The sequence below is a fragment of the Ornithorhynchus anatinus genome, chromosome 2 (assembly GCF_004115215.2).
Source record: "Ornithorhynchus anatinus isolate Pmale09 chromosome 2, mOrnAna1.pri.v4, whole genome shotgun sequence".
Classification (NCBI taxonomy): domain Eukaryota; kingdom Metazoa; phylum Chordata; class Mammalia; order Monotremata; family Ornithorhynchidae; genus Ornithorhynchus; species Ornithorhynchus anatinus.
Genome location: NC_041729.1, coordinates 109,846,439 through 109,859,676, shown reverse-complemented (window position 1 = coordinate 109,859,676; position 13,238 = coordinate 109,846,439). Strand labels below are relative to the sequence as shown.

The 13,238-nt window shown below is 39.4% G+C and overlaps 1 non-coding gene across 1 annotated transcript; it reads right to left on the bottom strand.

Moving 5' to 3' along the window:
* Positions 1-10,948: 10,948 nt before the first annotated feature.
* Positions 10,949-11,086, bottom strand: LOC114809304. Its single transcript, XR_003757091.1, has one exon. It is a non-coding gene; the product is annotated as a small nucleolar RNA SNORA7 (small nucleolar RNA).
* Positions 11,087-13,238: the final 2,152 nt, after the last annotated feature.

The window sequence follows — 13,238 nt, the reverse complement described above, 5'->3', positions numbered from 1 at the left end:
CCAAGCACTTATCCTATCCCTTTGTGACTGCTGCTTCAGCCTGTTTGCTAACCTCCCTGCCTTCTGTTTCTCCCCACTTAAACCCATATTTCACCCTGTTGCCCAGGTCACTTTTCTAAAACACTACTTAGCCCATGTCTCCTCTCTCATCAAAAGCCTCCAATGGTTGCCCATTCACATCAAACAGAAACTTCTTACCACTGGTTTTATGGCACACAATCAACTCTTCCCTTCCTACCTTACCTCACTAATCTCTTACTACCATGCAGCCGACATACTTTCGTCCTCTAATATAAACATATTCACCATATCTCAATTTATTCATTCATTCATTCAATCATATTTATTGAACACTTACTATGTGCAAAGTGCTGTACTAAGCTTTTGGGAAAGTACAATATAACAATAAACAGACATTTTCCCTGCTCACAATGAGCTGACAGTCTAGAGTGGAAAGTCAGGCATTAATATAAGTAAATACATTACTTGTATGTAGGTAAGTACTCTGGTGCTGGGATAGAGGATGAATATAGGGAGCAAGTTAGGGCAATGCAAAAGGGAGTGGGAAAAGGATAAAGGAGGGGTTAGTCAGGGAAGACCTCTTGGAGGAGATGAGCCTTCAATAAGGATGACTTTAAAGTGGGGGAGAGTAACTGTCAGATATGAAGAGAGAGGGCATTCCAGCCAGAGGCAGGAAGTGAGCTATCTATCTCTCTTGCCTCAGACTCCTTGCCCAAGTCCACCTCTGGCCTGGAACTCCCTCTGCCTTCATATCTAACAGCACCATTCTCCCCATCTTCAAAGCAATCCCCAAAAAATCACAACTCCTTCAAGAGGCTTCCCCAATTAACCACTCATTTCCCCACATTCATTCATCCAAACATATTTATTGAGCGCTTACTGTATACAAAGCATGTATGGCCTTCCTCTCTGCATTGCTTATGCTTTTGGGTGTGCATTCCTTTGATACTTACCCCAACCCCAAAGCAATGTACATATCCTTATACTTTGCCACTTCTGCTATTTGTAATTTATTTTAACATCTGTTTTGGCTCTCTAGACTTTAAGCTCATTGTGGACAGGGTCATGTCTACAACTCTACTGCATTGCACTCACCCAAGCTCTTCATACACTGCTGTCCATACAGTAATCACTTATTAAATACCTCAGATTGACTGATTGAAATCCCAGTCTCATAGGAGAATATGTACACTCAGACTGGTACATAAATCAATTGATCATGTTTATTGATCACTTACAATGTGTAGAGCATTGTACTCAGCACTTGGGAGAGTTGGTAGTTGTCCCCTACCCACAGTGGGGAAGCAGCATTTCATAATGATTAGAGCGTGGGCCTGAGAGTCATAATATTGTTGGTATTTGTTAAGCACTTACTATGTGCAGAGTACTGTTCTAAACGCTGGGGTAGACACAGGGGAATCAGGTTGTCCCACATGGGGCTCACAGTCTTAATCCCCATTTTACAGATGAGGTAACTGAGGCACAGAGAAGTTAAGTGACTTGCCCACAGTCACACAGCTGACAAATGGCAGAGCCGAGATTCAAACCCATGACCTCTGACTCCAAAGTCCGTGCTCTTTCCATTGAGCCACACTGCTTCTCTAAGATCATGGGTTCCAATCCGGATCTTCCACTTGTCTTCCGTTTGACTTGGACAAGTCACTTCACTGGTCTCAGTAACCTCATCTGTAAAATGGGGATAGAGACTTTGAGCCCCTTGTGGGAAAGGGACTGTGTCTGACTCAATTTTCTTGTATCCACCCCAGTTCTTAGTACAGTCCCTGGCACATAGTAAGCACTTAACAAATACTATAATGACCATTATTATTATTATAATCACAGTGAGCTCAAGGTTTAGAGAGGGAGAGAGAGAGAGCATGGCCTAGTGGCAAGACCACAGGCTTGGGACTCAGAGGACGTCGGTTCTAATCCCGTCTCTGCCACTTGTCTGTTGTGTGATGGTGGACAAGTCATTTAATTTCTCTGGGCCTCATTTACCTCAACTGTAAAATAGGGATTAAAACAGTGAGCCCTGTGTGAGACAACCTGTTTATCTTCTATCTACCCCAGAACTTACAGCAGTGCTTGGCACGTAATAAGAGCTTAATAAATACTATTATTATCATTATAAGCAAATATATTACAGATATAATAATGATAATGGCATTTGTTAAGTGCTCACTATGTTCCAGATACTGTATTAAGCACTGGGGTGAAAACAAGCAAATCAAGTTGGACACAGTCCTTGTTGCACTTGGGGCTCACAGTTTCATTCCCCATCTTACAGATGAAGTAACTGAGGCATAGAAAGGTGAAGTGACTTGCCTGAGGTCACACAACAGACAAGTGGTGGAGCCAGAATTAGAACCCATGACCTTCTGACTCCCAGGCTCATGCTTTATCCACTACACTAGGTGGCTTCTTCTCAGCATTCGGACCCCTGCCCCTGAACGGGGGCTGGAGGCCGCCAAACCCCACCTCACGGCCACTACCTTCACAGCCGGCAGACTACTTACCTTTTAGCTCGCCCCATCTTCAAGGCCCTGCTGAAATCCCTTCCCTGATTCATCTCTCATAGACTTCTCCCAGTACTGCAAGCCCCCTGTCAGCTCTTCAGCCCTTCCACCTGACCAGGGCACTTGGGGGCTGAACAAGGGGTACATAAAGGGTGAAAATTCAAGTGCAAGGGTGACATTGAAGGGAGAGGGTGAAGAGGAAATGAAGGAACTCCTCTTGGAGATGTGCCGTCAATAAGGCTTTGAAGGTGGTGAGAGTTGATAGAAAGAGGGAAGGCATTCCAGGCCAAAGGTGGGATGTGGGCCAGAGGTTGGTGTAGACATAGATGAGATAAAGGCACAATGAACAGGCTGGCACTATCACTGAAAGTCATCCTCAGCCTATTCCACCTGTCAAAATCCACAAGAGCAAGCATTCAGGTGAACGGTAATACAGATGACTGTACTTACTCTTTTAGAAGACTTTTCATTCTGTTTTTCTGCCTCCTCATAGCGCATTTAAACTTATTTGTTTAATGGCTGGATGTAAGATACTGATTTTATTGGAAGGAAAGCTACTTGTTCATTCTTCCATGTCTGATTTTAAATGCAATTCAAAAAGAAAACAGGAGTTTTTTAAGAGAAACTGCAATAAAAGATGATGTTAAAAGACTGAAACTAGAGGACATGATAGAATGGAGAACATTCATTATAATGTGAGATGCTTGTGAGTGTAATATAACTTATTTCCTCTTTCCAGTCAAGTTTAATTTGAAATAGGAAGACAGAAGAGTACAAGGGTCTAGTATAAAAACCACAAAATTCCATGCTCATTTCACAGCAAGAGGACTAACTTGGTGAAATATGTTCTGTTCATTTCCCCCATCTTTTTTTTTTTTGAAATAGCACATCCTACAACTAGACTTTGAAAATACTTTGTAATAATTCATCATAGGATCACTTCTATTTAGCAGACTAATTTCTCCATGAGGCAAGCAAGTATTGCAGATTCAAAAGTTTATTGTTCACATGTTTTTTCAGTCAAATGGTTAAGCTAAAGTGTCACACCATGAATATTTCAAATTTGGATTTGTAGAAGTAAAAAGACAGATATTTACACATTCTTTAAAAATACTTCCTATTACACTGCATTAGTATACTATAAAATAATAAATGAATACATTATTAAATGTGATGCATGGACAATATGCATTGAACTCTTCTGAACTCTCTGAATCGTTATTCAGACAATTAATTTTGCACATTCTTGTTTTAGCAAGCATTTGCTAAAAATATTACTCAGGCATAGAAACACCAATTTGAAAGTTAATTTCCAAATAATATACTAGGTTTTGTGTAGCTATTCTCAAAGTCCTTATGAAAATTCAGCATCATATTTCTTTTATTTCATCCTGAAACTCCTGCTTCAATCCCAAATTTCTGTTTGCATCTTATTCTAAAGAACTGACATTTTTCCAAAAATCTCTATTTTTTCTCTTCCCTCCCACTGTGATACTATATATGATTTATAGTGTATTGGCTAATCTTTTACTATAATTCTGATATTTCTGATATCTTCTACCTGAGAACAGATTCTCTATTCTTTTTCCTAAATGTTAATAGAAGTTCTTTTATGCTTCTGCTCTCCTTTTTGGCAAAATCTAGTGGGTGGGTATATTTGAGAAACAGAATGACCTAAAGGAAAGAGCACTGGCTAGGTGTCTGAATACCTAGACTCTAATCCTAGATCCACCACTTTCCTCCTCTGTGATCTTGGGCAAGCACTTAACTTCTCTGAGCCTCAGTTTCCTCATTTTCCCTACCGCTTAGTTTGTGAGCCCACTGGAACAGTGACTGTGTCCAAACTGATTATCTTCTACCTACCCCATTGCTTAGTTCATTCAGTGATTAGTATTTTGTAAGTCCTCAATGAGTATCACAATTATCAATATTATTATTGGGATTTTATGATTAAATCACAAGTCATTTTGTTATTAAATCATATTCATTTTGTTATTAAATCATTTAATCTTTGGACCCCAGTTTCCCCATCTGGGCAATGATGATTTGTATATGCCTAGTCTATAGTAGTGTATTGGGTACTTGATTTTTTAAATTTATGAATGAATGTACTTTTCTACCCTGACAATTTCTGATTGATTCTAAAAACCCACACTTCTGTTATGATACTCAGGTCTTGGCCAATGCTCTAAAAGTGTGCAAAATCATTGCTTCTGAAATGTCCGGTATGGCCTGAACATTCCCTAGTTCCCCCAAAAAAACATTCTATCCAAATGCGTGATGAAAATAAGAGATTTAGAATAACTGGCTATATATAATATCTATCAAAAATGTATATTTTATGTAGATCTCATTATTGTTTTCAATTTAGTATTTTTCTGAGATAGTCCTTTTCAAGTTCTATAATTTTCATGCTAAGAAGTTAAAAAAAAAGATGGCATACTATTTCAGTTCTCAAAGTCCATCCAAGTAATATTCTACCTTGGTTGCTTAGAACAGTGCTTGGCACATATTAAGTGCTTAACAAATGCCATTATTATTATGATTATGGTTATTATTATTAATTGTACAAAAGAATGTGAAGAGAAACTGTCTGATAGTTTTGTCATTGGTGTCCCCCCTCAAGGTAAAGTTCTTAATATTCCCTAATAATTAGTTAAGGATGGACTGTTCATGAGTCTAAGAACTTTTTGAAACTTATAACATTCTAACTTTACCTGTAGAAAACTACTGTGGAACTATCACCAGTGAATTTATTTCAGTCTTTCTTGAACTGATTGGTATTTTAATAATAATAATAATGTTGGTATTTGCTAAGTGCTTACTATGTGCAGAGCACTGTTCTAAGCGCTGGGGTAGACATAGGGGAATCAGGTTGTCCCACATGGGGCTCACAGTCTTCACCCCCATTTTACAGATGAGGTAACTGAGGCCCAGAGAAATTAAGTGACTTGCCCACAGTCACACAGCTGACAAGTGGCAGAGCTGGGATTCGAACTCATGACCTCTGACTCCAAAGCCCATGCTCTTTCCACTGAGCCTCGCTGCTTATTTTCTACCCACACAACTTCCCATGGTAACAAATCCCATGTGCTGACTACCTATTGTGCAGAATCTTTCCTTTCTTTTTTTTTTTCTTGAATTTACCACCTTCAAACTTCAGTACTGATGACGTGGGATTTAGTGAACAGCAAATCTATGTTTGTCCCCTCCCCACCCTTCATGATTTCATGGACTTCAATAGTGTCCCCTGTCAGCCTTACACATTCCAGGTTTGAAAATCGTAATTTTTTCAGTCTGTCCTTGTTTGGTAGCTACTCTGTTCACCCTCATCATTTTAATAATTCTCCTCTATATAAACATATAATTTGTTACAGATCAATATGACCTCCCTTTTACTTTGGAATAGCTCATTAAAACTTTCTCTTTTACAAAGCTTTTCTAACAAAGATCTCCATATCAGTTTTTGTCACCACACTTCTTTGTCATCATTCCTTAAGCATATTAATCTGATTTATATTTAGACCCTGGGGCTAAAGGAAGGATCATGTCTTTTGTATATTTGTAAAGCATTTCATCCAATGTATTGGCCTATAAATATTAAATAATTGTAATAATTCTCTTTCACAAGAGAAAATTTCAGCAAGGCATTATTAAATAGAATATAATGGAACCATTCAAAATTCTGAGATTTAAAGTGAAGCAATGCTTAGCAAAATATTGCAGAAGCTACTACTGCCTCTAGCTAGAATATATTATTCACATCTGTAAATTTGAAACATTTTTTTTTCCATGAGAATTAGAAAGAGCTGATAAATTCCCATCATCCCGTGGCCTCTCTTTCTGTCTTAACTTACTGTGTTTAATAAATGGAAGAGCAGACACTTAATGTGGTTTTAATTTCACATGCAAAAAGGTCTGTATTTTACTTTTAAAAATCTTTTAGGCATATCTTTTGACAAAATTCTCCCCTCTTTGTCCCAGACATACAAGTTTACAATGCTACAATACTGATTATTCAACAATCCCAACGCATTATGAATTTAACATGAGCTAAAAATCTTAATCAGATTTTTGTAGTATAGCCCATCACTGTCCAAACATAGAATCACATATTTCCACTTCAGTCTTTGGAGAAGTTTGATTATGGTGGTGTGTGGGCTATTAGAAATTGTTGATGTTTCCTTTGAAAAGACTCCTCCAAATTTCAATTTTCCTTCCCTTAGCCATTCCCTTTCTGCAGTCTCTTTTTGGGCTTTCCTTTTACTTTCTGAGTTCAATCTGCCTCTCAGTAGAGTTCTATCATTCTTCTTCCTTCCTTTACAAACTAAGATGTTCTTCTCTTAGAAAATACTCTAATAAATCCCCTGAAGAGACTATCATATTAACTTTTTTCCACGTACGCGTATCCAGTAACAACATGCTCATACGGCCCATACTCAACCCTATTTTCTCTTCTTTCCTTTTCCTCCCTTTCTTAGAGAGAAGTTCCCTAGGTCAAATAGACTGTATTAAGATCAGAAGACTGTGTGTCAGATACTCAGTGATATTACTGAATCAGGCCAATATTCTATTCAGGTTAATATTCTGTCTCTAACTGGAAGCAATGAGAAATAGTGTAATGGTTTTCTCTCACAAACACAAAAACTTAACTGAGGAAGTCCAAATGTCTGTCATCTTCCAATTCTTATTTTCTCCTGAAAATTTCCCAAACTGTCTTGCACCTCCCACTGAATAATCTCATTACTTCTTATTTCTATTCAGAGTCACCTGACAATTTTTTTCCTTCCTTTCAAACCTGGGCTTCCTCTAAAATAAAGTTTGACCTAGTAGTGTTATTTGGGAGGTAAAAAATATATTAGTTATGATGCTAGGATAGTGGAATTTCTGATGAATTATGAAGCGTACAATTTATATTATAAACTGTAATCATTTTCAATTTTTTTTAAATTAAATGAATTTCTGTAGAGATGAAACAATGTAAATAGATTAATTTTTCATTTAACTTTCTGGAAGATAAAAAGAAAGCTGATATAGATAAATGCTTGCCAAAAGGGATTTTGGCTCAATGAAATGAAGAGATTTTAAATTACCTAGTCTTACCCTCTTGGGGAACATAGTGATAAGGTGATTTCCATTCCCAGCTGTCTAAAGAGAAATTTCTTGTTGCCATTGGTAGAGGACACTTTGTTCACATTTTGATTTTTCACGGAAATATTTGCCATTATAAGTCAACTTTAATAGAAACGTGCTTCACAAGCCACAGTGGAGTGTTATTTACTTTCCTCCCTGTCCTTCATATTAAAAGATGATGTGAAGGAAGGGTGGTAAGAAAACTGGAAGAAAACTAATATAAGAATGCAAGACTTGGTGAAAATCATATGGGACTAGGTGTCAGGAGACCTGGCTTGTAGACCCAGCTCTTCCACTTAATGGCTTTGTGACCTTGGCCATGTGACTTTGGCCAAGTCACTTAGCCTCTCTGGAACTCAGTTTCCTCATCTGTTAAAAAGACATAAAATAGATTCCAAGCCGGTTCAAATTTGATCTTTGTCCCTGCACATAGCAATATTCAACAAATTTCATAATGATTATGAAAACAGTGAAATTTGGAGAGTCACTTGACTAAATTACTGAAGCAAAACATTTACTTGATCACTAGCCCAATCTGAGATATAATGTCTGGATAAATTACACTCTAGCCTTGCAATATTCTTGGGAGGAAGGATTTGATCCTGTTTATATTGTACCAAACATCTTTGAACAAAATCATCAATAAGATAGATTTTCTTTTTATTTCTTCCTTTTTTTTGGAAAAGCATTTACTATATAATAATGTTGGTATTTGTTAAGCGCTTACTATGTGCAGAGCACTATTCTAAGCGCTGGGGTAGATACAGGGTAAACAGGTTGTCCCACGTGAGGCTCACAGTCTTAATCCCCATTTTACAGATGAGGTAACTGAGGCACAGAAAAGTTAAGTGACTTGCCCACAGTCACACAGCTGACAAGTGGCAGACCTGGAATTCGAACCCATGACCTCTGACTCCCAAGCCCATGCTCTTTCCACTGAGTCATGCTACCAGGCACTCTACTAAGCACTGGGGTAAATACATTTTTTGTTTACTTTCTAATAACCAATTAGTTCATATGTCCAATGTAACTTTTGTATATGGTTTCTTATTTGGTGTGTATCATTATGGTTGTGTGTATATTGGTTTTCAGTCTCAAAAAATATTTTGATTTATCTCAAAGTGACAGTGACATTGTGGATCAGAGTGAAAAGATTTTTGAGATCATCCAGAGAGCTAATTCCATATAGAAGTACTAACCAGGGGTATTCTTTCATGAACTTATTTTATAGCAATTTAAGGCTGTACTTTATTCATATCTGATCTGTGAAATCTTGTGTCTGTCCACTAGCCTTTCTATCTTAGATATGTATAAGACAGGTTCAGCCAGTACCAAAGTTTGATCCATACTTGTACATTATGCACTCTTGGATGTTTCATGTACTCTTTCAAATTCTATCTCTAAATAGGCTCTTGTGGGCTAAAAGAGTTAAAGCCAAAATGTACAATAGTTGTAGCAGTAATAATAACAGCTTTGACCTTCCCAAGTGCTTAGACTATAGTATCACTGCACTCAGTGAACACTCAATAACTACAATTTATTGAGTAAGGAGCTTACAGTCTAAACTGTATCTCCAGGTCTAAGGAATTTAATTTCCAATCAGAGAGTAATTTTGTGCACTGCTTCAATTATGAAAAAATGAGAATGTTGAGCATGATGCTTCCAACAAGAAGACAACTGTACCACCATACTCTGATCTTTGCCCCTCTTTCAAATACTTCAAATGGAGAATTATCATCAAGAACTGTTCTTTTTATCTTTCACAGCACAGTAATGGTGATAGATGTACCTTAATAAAGGTCACATATACTCCAAGAGGCCTTTTCCAATTAAGTCCTCTTTCCTTGACTCCCTCTCCCTTCTATATCACCTATGCACTTGGATCTGTACTCTCCGAGAGCTTGATATTCACCCCACCCTCAGGCCTCCAGCACTTATGTATGTATTTATTATTTACTTATTTATATTACTGTCTGTCTCCTTCTCTAAATTATAAGCTCTTTGTGAGCAAGGAATATGTGTCTACCAACTCTATTGCATTGTTCTCTTCCAAGCACTTAGTACAGTGCTCTGTCCAAAGCAAGCTCTCAACTAATACAATTGATTAATTGATTTATTGATAAATGGGTCGGGGGAAGGAAGTTGCTTGGTACCCCAACAAAAAGACTTTTTGGATACCTAAAATGAATGGATTTCTGGTTCCACTGTTGATAACAGAACCGTCTAACCATGAATAACATGGATCCACCTGGTCCTGAGAGACATGGAGGGAGCAATAGTAATGATAATGGGAGTATCTGTTAAGGCTAAGATAATCAGGTTGAATAGAGTTCCTGTTCACAGTCTAAGTAGAAAGGGTAATAGGAATATTTATCTACTGATTCTCCCTCCACATACAACCATTCCCTTGGAGAACTAATTCATTCCCAAGTCTTCAACTACCACTCCTATATGGATGATTCCCAAACCTCCACTGACCTCTCTCCATCTCTGAAGTCTCTCATTTCCTCCTGGCTTTAGGACAACTCTACTTGGATGTCCACCAAGGCAAACTTTCAACATGTCTGAAACAGAACTCCTTATCTTCCCACCCAAACCTTGTCCTGCCCCTGAGTTTCCTGTCACTGTAGACAGCAGCACCATCCTCCCTGCTTCACAAGCCCATAACCTTCGTGTTAATCTCAACTAATCTCTCATATTCAACCCCCATATTTAGTGTCACCAAATCCTTCCAGTTCAACATTAACAATATGGCTAAAATCTGCCATTTCCTCTACATCCACATTAATCCTATCCTATCCTATCCTTAGCCCTTATCCTATCCCCATTTGATTACTACATCAGCCTTCTTGCTGACCTCCCTGGCTCCTGTCTCTCCCCACTCCAATCTGTACTTCACTCTGCTACTGAAACATAATTTCTACCGAAACATTCAGTCCATATTTCCTCACTCCTTAAGAACTTCCCCTTACCCATCTACCTCCACATCTAACAGAAACTCCTTATCATCTACCTCCACATCTAACAGAAACTCCTTATCATCACCTTACCTCCCTGATTTCCTACAACAACCCAGCTTGCACACTTTGCTCCTTTAATGCCAACTGCTCACTGTAACATGATCTCATCTATCTCACTAATGACATCCCTCCCACGTCCTGCCTCTGGCAAGTAACACCCTCCCTCTTCATATGTGACAGATGACAACTCTTCCTACCTTCAAAGGTTTGTTGAAGGTACCTCACCCAGTACCTGGGTGGAGGAGGGGAAGTGTTTTGACTTGTAGCAGATTGCCTTCCACTCTCTAGCCACTGCCCTAGCTAAGAATGGAATAGGTAGGCCTCTGCTTGACTCCCTTTCCCATAGCCTAGACTGGTAGAGTATTAGAAACTCTCCAGGTGTGACCCTAAGAGGTGCTGCCCTTGGATATGCACCCTTTTTTTACCCCTCAGTCCCACAGCACTTACAGATATAGACATTATTTATTTATTTAAATTAATTTCTGTCTTTCCCTCTAGACTGTAAACTCATTGTGAGCAGGGTACATGTCTACCAACTCTAATATATTATATGCTCCCAAGCACTTAGTACAGTGATCTGCACCCAGTAAGCACTCAAAAAATATAATTGATTGCTTGATTGATTGATAATATCATGCTCTCGCCCAGCAATTGGTGTCGTTGTGGATGGCACAACCATCCTTCTTGTCTCACAATCCCGCAACCTTAGTGACATCCTTGACTCTGCTCTCTCATTCAACCCCCATCCAGTCTGTCACCAAATCCTGCCAATCTCACCATCACAACAAGGTGATCAGGTTCTCTCTCGTGGGGCTCACAGTCTTTGTCCCCATTTTACAAATAAGGAAACTGAAGCACAGAGAAGTGAAGTGACTTGCCCAAAGTCACATAGCTGACAAGTCGTGAAGCTGGGATTAGAACCATGACCTCTGACTCCCAAGCCTGGGCTCTTGCCACTGAGCCACACTGCTTCCCAAGAACTGCTTAGAGAACTGATTAGAGAAGCAGCATGGCTGAGTGGAAAGAGCCCGGGCTTAGAAGTCAGAGGTCGTAGGTTCTAATCCCGGCTTCACCACTTATCAGCTGTGTGACTTTGGGCAGGTCACAACTTCTCTGTGCCTCAGTTCCCTCATCTGTAAAATGGGGATGAAGACTGTGAGCCTCACATGGGACAACCTGATTACCCTGTATCTACCCCAGTGTTTAGAACAGTGCTCAGCCCACAGTAAGCGCTTAACAAATACCAACATTAGTATTACAACATTGCCAAAATCTGCCCTTTCTTCTCCATCCAAACCACTTCCACGTTACTACAATCACTCATCCTATCCCAACTAGATTACTGCATCAGCCTCCTTTTTGACATCCCAACTTCCTGCCTCTCCTCACTTCAGTCCATATTTCAATCTGCTGACTGGATTATCTTTCTACAGAAACGTTCAGGCATGTCACCCCCTTCCTCAAAAATCTCTAGTGGTTGCCTATCAACCTCCGTATCAAACAAAAACTCCTCACTGTAGCTCTCCATAACTTTGCCCCTTCTTACCTCACCTTCCTTCTCTCCTTCTACATCCCTGCCTATACACTCTGCTCCTCTGGTGCTAACCTTCTCACTGTGCCTCGATCTCACCTGTCTATCACATCCTACCTCTGGCCTGGAATGCTTTTCCTCCTCAAAACTGCCAAACAATCACTCTTCCCCTCTTCAAAGCCCTACTGAAGGCTCACCTCCTCCAAGAGGCCTTCCCAGACTAAACCCTCCTTTTCCTCAGCTTCCCCTCCACGTCGCCCCGACTCTCTCCTTTGCTCAACCCCTTCTCCCCCCAATAGCCTTTGTGTATATATGTATATATCTATAATTCTTTTTATTTATATTGATGCCTGTTTAGCATGGCTTAGTGGAAAGAGTCCAGGCTTGTGAGTTAGAGGTCGTGGGTTCTAATCCCAGCTTCGTCACTCATCAGTTGTGTGACCTTGGGCAAGTCACTTCACTTCTCCGTGCCTCAGTTCCCTCAACTGTACAGTGGGGATGAAGACTGTGAGCCCTTTGTGGGACAACCTGCTTATCTTGTATCTACCCCAGCATTTAGAATAGTGCTTGGCACATATTAAGCACTTAAACAAATACCAACATTATGATTATTATTATTATTATTATTATTATTTTGATGTCTCTCTCCCTCCCCCGCCAAACTGTGAGCCTGACATGGGCAGGGATTATCTCTTTATTGCTGAATTGTATTTTCTAAGCACTTAGTACCGTGCTCTGCACACAGTAAGCACTCAGTAAATATGATTGAATGAATGATGAATAATACAAACAATCAGAGTGGAAAGAACACAGGTTTGGGAGTCTGAGGATATGAATTCTAATCTCAGTTCCTCCACCTCTCTGCTATGAGATCTTGGGCAAGCCAATTTACTTCTCTGGGCCTCAGTTACTTCACCTGTAAAATGGGGTGAAGACTGTGAGCCCCAGTTGGGACAACCTGATTACTTTGTATCTACTCCAGCTTAGAACAGTGCTCGGCACAAAGTAAGCACTTGA